The following is a 9561-nucleotide window of genomic DNA, read 5'->3' on the forward strand; positions in this document are numbered from 1 at the left end:
GTCTTCAAGCAACTTAAAGAAGTCCAGACGCTTTTCTTTGCAAGCTCCTTTGACTACGATGACCTGGATGACTGAGAACCTTCACAGACAAAGTACTGAATGCCAGTTTGATACATCAGCCTCCTTGCTAAGGCTGGTTCCTTTAGTTATTTTGAAACCAACAGATAGACTTTTTGGTGTGGTACTTGCTTTTTCTGAGTTAGATGAGCTCACTGATGACATCAATGTGTTGTCCTAAAACAAAGTCTGAGAGCCTGCCAGGACAGAAGGCACAGTTTGAACAAAATGCTAATGTTAGCATGCGAAACAGTGCTAGCATGCTAATGTTTACTAGGTAAGCAGTACTGTGTGGTTTAATCAAAATACAGAGGTATTTCATAAAGACACTTACCAGCCACTTTATTAGGTACACCTGTTCAACTGTTTCACAATCACAAGACGCATCTAAGCATGAAGACATGGTCAAGAAGAGCTGCTAACGTTTGGACTTAGCATGAAAATGAGGAAGAAAGGTGCTTGAGGAACATGTGGCTGTTGGTGTCAGATGGGCTGGTCAGAGTATTTCGTAAGCTGCTGATCTGCTGCTGGGATTTTCCAAACAGCCATCTGTATGGTTCAAAGAGGATGCTATGAAAAAGAGAAAATGTCCAGTGAATGGCAATTATCTGGGCAAAAATGCCTTGGTGACATTAGGGATTCTTTGAGTTGATAGGCAGGCAACGGTAACTTAAATAACCACTCGCTGTAAGCAAGGTATGCAGAAGAGCATATCTGAATACACAACACATCGAATCTTCTATCAGATGGGCTGCAGCAGCAGAAGACCACACTGAGTGCCACTCCTCTCAGCTAAGAACAGGAAAAAAAGAGTCTCCAGTCCACACAGCCTCCCACAAAACAGACAACCTTTAGTTTGAAAAACGTTGCTTGGTCTGATGAGTCTCAATTTTTGCTGCAACGTTCAGATGGTAGGTCAGAATTTAGTGTAAACAACCTGAAAGCCTGGATCCACCCTGTTGTTGTATACATTTATGGTGGGTATTTTATTAGCACACTTTGAGTCGCTTAGAATCAACTGAGCATGTTTACACTCCACAGCCTGCCTAAGTATCGTTGGTTACGATATCCATGCCTTTCAGTCCGCAGTTTACCCATCTTCTGATGGCTGCTTCCAAGAGGATAACACAAATCTCACAATCTCAATGTCACAAATCTTAAATCATCTCAAACTGCTTTCATGGACATAACAGTGAGTTCACTGTACTCAAATGCCCTCTACATTCACCAGATCCCAATCCAATAGAGCATTTTGGGATATGGTTAGAATTGGAGAGTTTAAAGGCTGACAATAGCCATAATGCCATTTTCTTACTTTAATAAAAACAAAAACCAGTTTAACAATAATAATGCTAGTAAGATACAACTTCAGTTACCAATTTGTATATTTTTGTACACAAAAGAAGATCTTAAAAAGACATGTTTTGTTTTTAACAAACAGTTTAAAAATCAATTAAGCTGACTGGCAGAAGATTAATTGCCGACTATTTTGTTAATCAATTTAAGTCACTCTGTTTGAAAGTATTTCCTGGCTGCAGCTTCACAAAATGACATTTCTCTTTTTCCTCTTATTTATTTAATAACTTTAATATATATAATTTTGATAATGTTAACAATTAACAGCGGGTAACTGTATTGCTTTTTTCAACATACTGTACCCACTGATGCTAGTTTATCTATTTACTATTTTTAATTTTAGTATTTTGAGTTCATTTTTGTAAAGTAAATGCAGAACATTTGCTTTTAACAGAGCATTTCTACAGCACAGTATTAATACTATTGCTTAATTAAAGGAGCTGAATGCTGGCAGTGGTAAAAATATATCAGCCCAAGTGGCCTTTTTCATAGACACACACGCACATCCTGCTCTTCTTTTCGAGCACCTTGAAGCACTATCAATATATATAGCTCAGATAAATATTCTGGCTAAAAATGGGTGACATGCAATTAGCTCTTGTGGGATTCTGCCTTTAAAGTAGAGCCACTTGGGTGACTTATGGTTGGCCTGAGAAGCTCTCTCCTTCAACTTAACCCTACGGCACATTCCTCTGACTGAGGAAGCAGCAGCTAAAGAGCAATTCTGCGATTTTGCTGCTTGGGCCATTGTAATCCCTCTTGCCGTTACTTCAACTGGCCCCTACTTCAATCTCAGTTTGTGTGGTAATAAGAGAAACATACTCATTCAATTACAACCAATCAGATCTGTTAGATCACAACAAAGGGCAGACATCATGACATCATTTGATGTCTGTGTTTGTCTCGACTAAGTGGAGGCCATTGCTGTCTAATAATGCGGAGTTTCTGATTATAGGATAAAAGATAAAATAATGATGTTCATTTTCCTCACACACACTAGATAAGAAAACGAATCAAAAGCAGCATGTTTCATTTAATCACAAAAGGAAAAAAAATAAAAGCTTTTACTTGAAAACTTCAAAGATTTTTATTTAACTGCAGTATGTGTCAATGACTCCCTTGTCCCCCCTCCATGAAGATACCACATGAAAAAGCGAGAGTGCTGTCATGTGATGTCTGTTTCTCTAAGTTAGCTTACGCACATGTGACGTCACCGGCTATTTAATGGGTGCCTTTGACAGTTTGGTGGTGAAAGCTTTTTTCTATAGAACACATCAATGAAATCAAGTTCTGTCCATGCCAGAGGCAATATCATCTCTTTCTGCAGGCTGACATGATCCCTCCCCTTGTGGAGAACCGCAAGGAGGTTTCCCACTACCTCGTAATGAGATTGTTGTTCCTCGATGCTTGTTCAGATCAATCAGAGTGGATGCAGGGGGCTTAAACTTTTACACCTTTCACTGGAAAGTTATGCCTTTCATTCCCGTGTGAACCATAGGAAGGAAATGCTGTGCTAGGCCTAGACTGTGAAACCTTTGTGTTTTTCATTCATCTGTGCCAGGAGCTTAGTTGCTGCTCATGAGTTTTTGACTCATCCAATTTCAGATAGAAATCCAGGCTGGGATATAGGGTGTCACGCCTTCAGGAACAAGATGCTTTTCTTCTTGAGTGTCACATCGGGGCCATTCGGCTTCTTTAAGATGGTAAACAGAGGCCCCACCGTGCCATTTAATTAGCTAATTACTAACTGTGTGCATCCAATTTAGCTGCTTAACTGCATATTTAGACAACCTGAACACAAATGTATGTTGTTGTTGATGATGTTTTTTAGGGGGGCCTATGGTGTGAGTCAGGCTGCAGAGCTTTTATAGTGCAGTGCAGTGAGGGAAATCTCACTGCACTGCACTTTATGAAATAACTCAGCACAACTTTTTGCAAGCCTAAACACAAACAACAAGAGTGTCTAATCAGATTTAACTGCCCTGTAATTTTATGTAAATAAGATCCAACTGCAGTATTCAGCAACAGGTTATCATTACATTTGTTTAACGAATTCAGACAAAAACTTCAGATTTCAAGCTTCTCATGGATCCGAGCAGTGACCAGCAACTAAAAGCTACAGTGTGCCACCTACAGGTAAAGCTAATAGCTTTTAAAACTATTGCGCCTCCTGAAGGCAATGAGTGGTACTGCTGCTGGTTTTAATAGCTACCGCTTTTATTCTCCTATAGTTCTAAAAAAGAAAGCAGCAAAAAAAGTCAAACATATACTTAGTAATACAGACAGTTTTTTTTTTTAACTTTTTTAACTTTAACATAAAAAGCTAGCAGATTTATAGAGAAAACAAAAAGAAGCCAAAAACAGAATAAAGTTTCCATTTTTCCCAGTGCTCAGCAGAATAACTGTACCAGCTACTTAAAAGTTATTTTGATAGTTTAACCCCATAACTACTGTGCTACTCCTTAACCTTCCAGGGCCCACCCGTGGGCTATAATAGCTATAATGACTTGAGTTATTACCCTTTTAGATGTAACACTGGTTGTGTTGAACTGACAAATCTTATATACGACCAACAAGTGGGTAACAATTAGTAATGAAAAAAGATTAAATTCCTTGCTAGCAGCAGGGGGGGAAAATGAAGCAAGAAGTAAAGTTATCTCTGCTGAGAATCTATATCTCCCACGGAGTGCCAGAGGGTTTAGAAAGTCTCAGAAACCTAGAGAACCACTTATTCGCCATGCTCCGTGCTGAGGTCTGCGGGTCAAATGGTGGTGCTCTTTTCATAAGAAAAAAGTGCTTCTGAGCATAAGAGCGCTGTTACCCATGCTGCAAACCCTAGTGGGGATGCACCCCAGTAAAAAGTGAGCCACCTTTACAATACAGAAAAAGGCAAGGCAAGTTTATTTATATAGCACAATTCAACAGCGAGGTCATTCAAAGTGCGTTACAGAGACATTAAAAATACAAAAACAAATAAAAATCATGATTTAAAATGGAAAAAAAAAGAAAGGAACAGTAGTTAGTCAGTAGTTAAAATGTAAATTTTGAAATTTAAGCTTAAAAGTAAAACAGTGCGGATTTGGTGCTTTATTCAAATGCAGCTGAGAACAGGTGAGTCTTCAACCTGGATTTAAATAAACAGAGTTTAAGCTGATCTGAGGCTTTCTGGGAGTTTGTTCCAGATATATGGAGCATAAAAGCTGAATGCAGCTTCTCCGTGTCTGGTTCTGGGAACTGATAAAAAAACGGATCCAGATGACCTGAGGGATGTGGAAGGTTCATACTGGGTCAGGAGGTCACTGATGTATTTTGGTCCTAAACCATTCAGAGCTTTCATTCAAAAGCTGCAGTTAACCCACTAACCCAAACCCTGCTTTGTTGTACAGGCCTCTGGAGAAGCTCTGTTCATTTTACGTGGATACAGAGATGTCCTCTCCCAGAAAGAGACCTCATAGGTCTGTCAGGCTGTTATTAGTTTAATGTATGTACGATGGGTGTTGGTGCTGTCATCTTTAGATTTGGAATTGGCACTGTGCAAGAACATGAGCTTTCTAAAAATGCTTTAGCTGACCGGAAACTCCTATTATTCCTACAGTGTAACCTTCCATGCTTTTCAAGTCGTTGTGGTATGCATCAGCCCGACATGTAGCTAGATTTCTCGGAAGGTGCACGTCAGGTTACGTAGGAGGTTGCGGTCCAGTGTTAAAATTGGGTTGCAGTTATGGCGTGAGTTACGACGTAGATCTGACTCAGCAGTATGATTCACACGTAGCATGAATCTCAGACCATGATCTTTTCCAGACTCCAAGCAGGCAGCTTTCAGTGAGTTGATGTGAGACCAAAAAAAAGTGTGGGTTCAGATCAATACTACTAGTATTATAAAGCTGGTAGTCCTGGTCACTTTTCACACTGCATCTTTGCTTTATTTCTATTATTGAAAAATCTGATTGTCATTTATTGTTTAACCTTTATTGTTGAGTTATTTTGCCAGAGACTAAATGCTCAATATCTGTTCATTTTATCACGGGAATTGAAGGAAAGGTTTGTTGTAGAGAGCGCTGTTATTGGACAAAGGGGACAAGGATATAACAAGAGACTTTACTTATGTAAGTTATTAAATCTATCCCTATTGTTCTGTTATCATGGCACATCCCATACTTTTTCCACTGAACTTGGGGGGAAAATAATATCAAAACAAATTTAAAAGATTACAAGCATAACACTTGTGATTAATATTATTTAAGGTGAGAAGGTCAGGCGCTCTGCTTTCCTCTCAAAGATGAAAGGCAGTAACAATAAGGGCTGCAGAAGCAGCAGAGTCTGATGTAGCCTTCCAGATGTGAGATACAATCTGGAGATTAAATCTTTAAACGTCTCTCATAAAGGAAATGGAGCATGTATCGAGCAGTGATCTCTCTGAACTGTGCCTTTTAAATGATATCAATTGGTCTGGTTTTCAGTGATGAACTACCGTATGGTATGAAAGCGAATTGTTGGTGCCTAAGACGCTTCCTGTGCCTATAAAAACACAAGGTCAGTCAAATTTATTGGACAGATGATGGTAGCATGGTAGCAGCTGCTCTAAATCAAATCAGAAAAGGGGGAGCTGTACTGGCTGGTCTTCTGTCCATGAAGCTGCATGCTTTATTTTTTTGGTAATAAGTTAAGACTTTCGGTGTATTCGTTTTTCCCCGTGGCCAGAAACGGTAACAAAGACGGAAAAGACCAGTGACATTTGTCTGTTAAGTCATTTGTTTACTGCCAGGGAAAGCACAGCAGTGCGTGCATAACTATGAAGTGTTTCATCTCTGAGATGCGTAAGAAAATGTCTCTGAAGTTCACGGATTAAACTGGTTGATTAATTCTCTTTGATCTCGATATCGTAAGGCAGAGCTGCAACAGCAGGTCGACGGGATGGGTTTGTATAGATCTGAGCTGTTCTACAAATGCTAATAACATCAAGAATATAATACACAAATGCACAGCTTTTTGCACGGCGTTTTTTCTGACTTTCAGGATTAGCAGAGGAGGTCACAGCAGCACTGTGTCAGCAGCTGAGCTCTGAGTCACTATTTGTCTCCCTCTATTGGCTAAATTTATCCAAATATGATGAATTAAAAGGACTTTGTAATCATAGGACACATTAACAACACCCCCAGAGTAGATAGTAAATGAGTAGGTTTAGCATTCATCTTTTGCCCTTTGGGTAGGCCTGCTTCCCCATAAACAATATTCTGTAACATTAGACTTCATGTACAAGTAGAAATAACTTAATCTCAAATACGGGTCAGGATTGCTGAAAGACCTATTACATTAAAAAAAAAAAAAAAGTTATTACTGCTACTTAGGCTTCATCATAAGGCCACGTATTCATGTACTGGCCATTCATTCCTTTTTCATGTGTCATTAATGATGAATAAGGATTTCGGGCAAAAGAAATAAATACATAAGGCCCAGCGTTCATGATTATTTGCATAAACCACAAAGGAAAAAAAGAACACTTTTATCAATAATCCTTTAATATATGAAAGAGGCATGTATTAACAGAATATACAGTGTAACAGACCAAGTCCCACAGTTTTCATTTACAACACTTCTTCACGAGGTTACCCCTCAGAGTAGGCAGATCGGAAAAATACGGCTGATTGTGGTATTATTCTGCTGTTATCCACAAAACCTTACACATAAAAAAAACAAAGAAAACAGAGGATCTTCAGAAATTTTTGTAGTGGTTTATATCTGACTGACAAACAAACAAGTTGTCTTCATAAATGTCATCTCTGTAAAACCCGCCAAATCAACACAAATGCGTTTTCATACCAGTTCAAACCACAAATGTGTTCGATTTGGGAACGTCGGTACTAACACGTGTGGTATTGCTGTTCATATGCTAGCAAACGAGCCAGTTAAGCTGCATTCTGTGTGACATGAGCACGTGCACACGATGAGGTAAGACGTACAAATGTCTGATGTGCTGCTCATTTCTGTTAAACATGCTCGCAGGACATGTCATCCGACGCACTTGGTAGCCACTCGGAATTATACCTGTAAAGCAATTTTTAAAAGGCTCATTCAGATAATTCAATCAGTACAAATGAATAATCAATAATGGTTTATTCCAACCTGAACAGACGAGTTTGTGTATTTAAAGAAAAAGATCCACATATTCAGCTACACAGAGAAACCAGGACAATGTTAACTGGTTGTATCTGCTAATTAAAAAGGTTTTGTGATTGCATATAAATGTAGGTCTGCACACACGCGCGCACACACACCTGGAGACTGAGGAAAAGGAATGCTCATCCGGTTTCATGCTCGCTACAACATATTTAAAATGTAAAAATCTTCAAGAAAAGAACATTAAAACATCTCCGCATACTCTTGATTCACATTCCTTATCTCGATTCATGTTATGCATTGCACTGCATCAGGATAAAGGGAAGTTCAAACTGAATGTGGAGCAGTAGGTCCATGCTGATAACAGACTTGTACATTCATGGTATGTAATGGTATGTATAAGGCTCCTTCTCGGGAATGATTTAAGCACCCACAGGGGGGAAGCAGAGAAAATTAAGAAGGTGTTTCTTGATGCAAGGCCATTATGATAAAGGACAAAGTGTAATTAGCATCGTTCTCTCCCTCCTGCTTTACAGGAATACAAAAGCAGAATTAGCCAAAGCCGTTAAAAACAAACATACTCGAGCAAGTTCACCTCTGTGGAGTCTGCATATTTAAATCCTGCCAGGCGGCTACTGCGAATTATTATGGCATCATTATCCTTATTACCAAGGTGACTGTCTTGGCACATCCATTCAAGCATGATGTTGGCTGCAGAGCGGTTTTTATTTAAGAGCTGCAGCCCTGTAGTCCAGGAGAATTGACACTCACGGCCTCCGCCTGCGTTCAGCCAGATCCTCAGCATAACTCAAACGGCTGCAGCTCTCCACTTCATCAAACATAACACAGGATCTCATCCTATGCATATGCACTCTTCTGTTATTTCTCTTTGGTCTTTGGATGGAACGGTGTGTTAAAGACCCTGAGCAAAGACTTTCTAATTAAGATTTTTAGAAGAGAGAAAAAAAAAAACATGAAAATGCTTCACAGATTTGTTAAACTTTCTCATTTGTTAATTAGTGACACACATTCGTTTCAACCCACAGATGTATGGAGGGAAGAGAAAAAAGAAAACAACAAAACACACACACAGGTTTCATCCAGATTCATCTAACAGTCTGAACAGTGAGTGAAATCAAAGAAGCCCACACACAAAGCATGACAAACAACTTTCGCGGCACGTCATGAAAATATAACTCCAGGTGAGAATTAACTGCAAGTTCATCCTGTAAAACGACTCCATATTTATTCTAAATGAAATCTGTTTTTGGAGATTACTGGAAGCTGTTACTCACTGATTAGACCTAAAGTGCTGATATAAATGAGCCTCTCCTATACACACGCATCTACCTGAACCGGGGAGAAGTCATTAAGGCTCTGTCGCTCTTGTGCAGATGCATTGTTCTCCGCTGGCGATATTTCTACTTGTGCATTTGCGGCGCCCAAACTCAAATGACTCCCACTGTGTCGTGTGTTCCTCTTTTGTCAAAAGAGCCCGATGTTTAAAAATACATCAGAATGGTAGAGGCTCTGAAACAGGTGCACTATGATCAGGTAGATTTTTGATTTTTCTTTCTTTGTTTTTTTTTCAAAAGGGAGGGGGCGTGGGTGAAAAGCAACATGTGACATGTGCACACGACAGACGATCTTAAGGTGGCGTCGCTGAAAGAACTCCTATGTATATGTATTCTGCAGACCGACTCTGAGAGAAGCAGGGAAGGTTTTCCTGCACTGTTCACAGAATATTAATGCTACTCATCTTTCAGCTAGTCTGCATTGCAATTCCAAACATGTTTTCTCATTTTTGAGAGTGTGTGTGTACATCTAAGGTGTGCATATATGGACCTGTGTGTGCAGTCAAGTAAATCCGTTCCTAATCTAGCTTGTGCAATGTATCCGAATGACATTGTGACAGCCAGAAACAGCTGTTGTGGTTAAATGCTTTGAGTAATATACAGAATTACTGAGTGAAGCCAGTTATAGCAGAACTGAACTCACTCCAAGAGAGTGTTTTCTAAATGACTGAATAAA

This window comes from Neolamprologus brichardi, chromosome 2, assembly GCF_056152115.1.
Source record: "Neolamprologus brichardi isolate AB-2024 chromosome 2, ASM5615211v1, whole genome shotgun sequence".
In the NCBI taxonomy this organism is placed as follows: Eukaryota; Metazoa; Chordata; class Actinopteri; order Cichliformes; family Cichlidae; genus Neolamprologus; species Neolamprologus brichardi.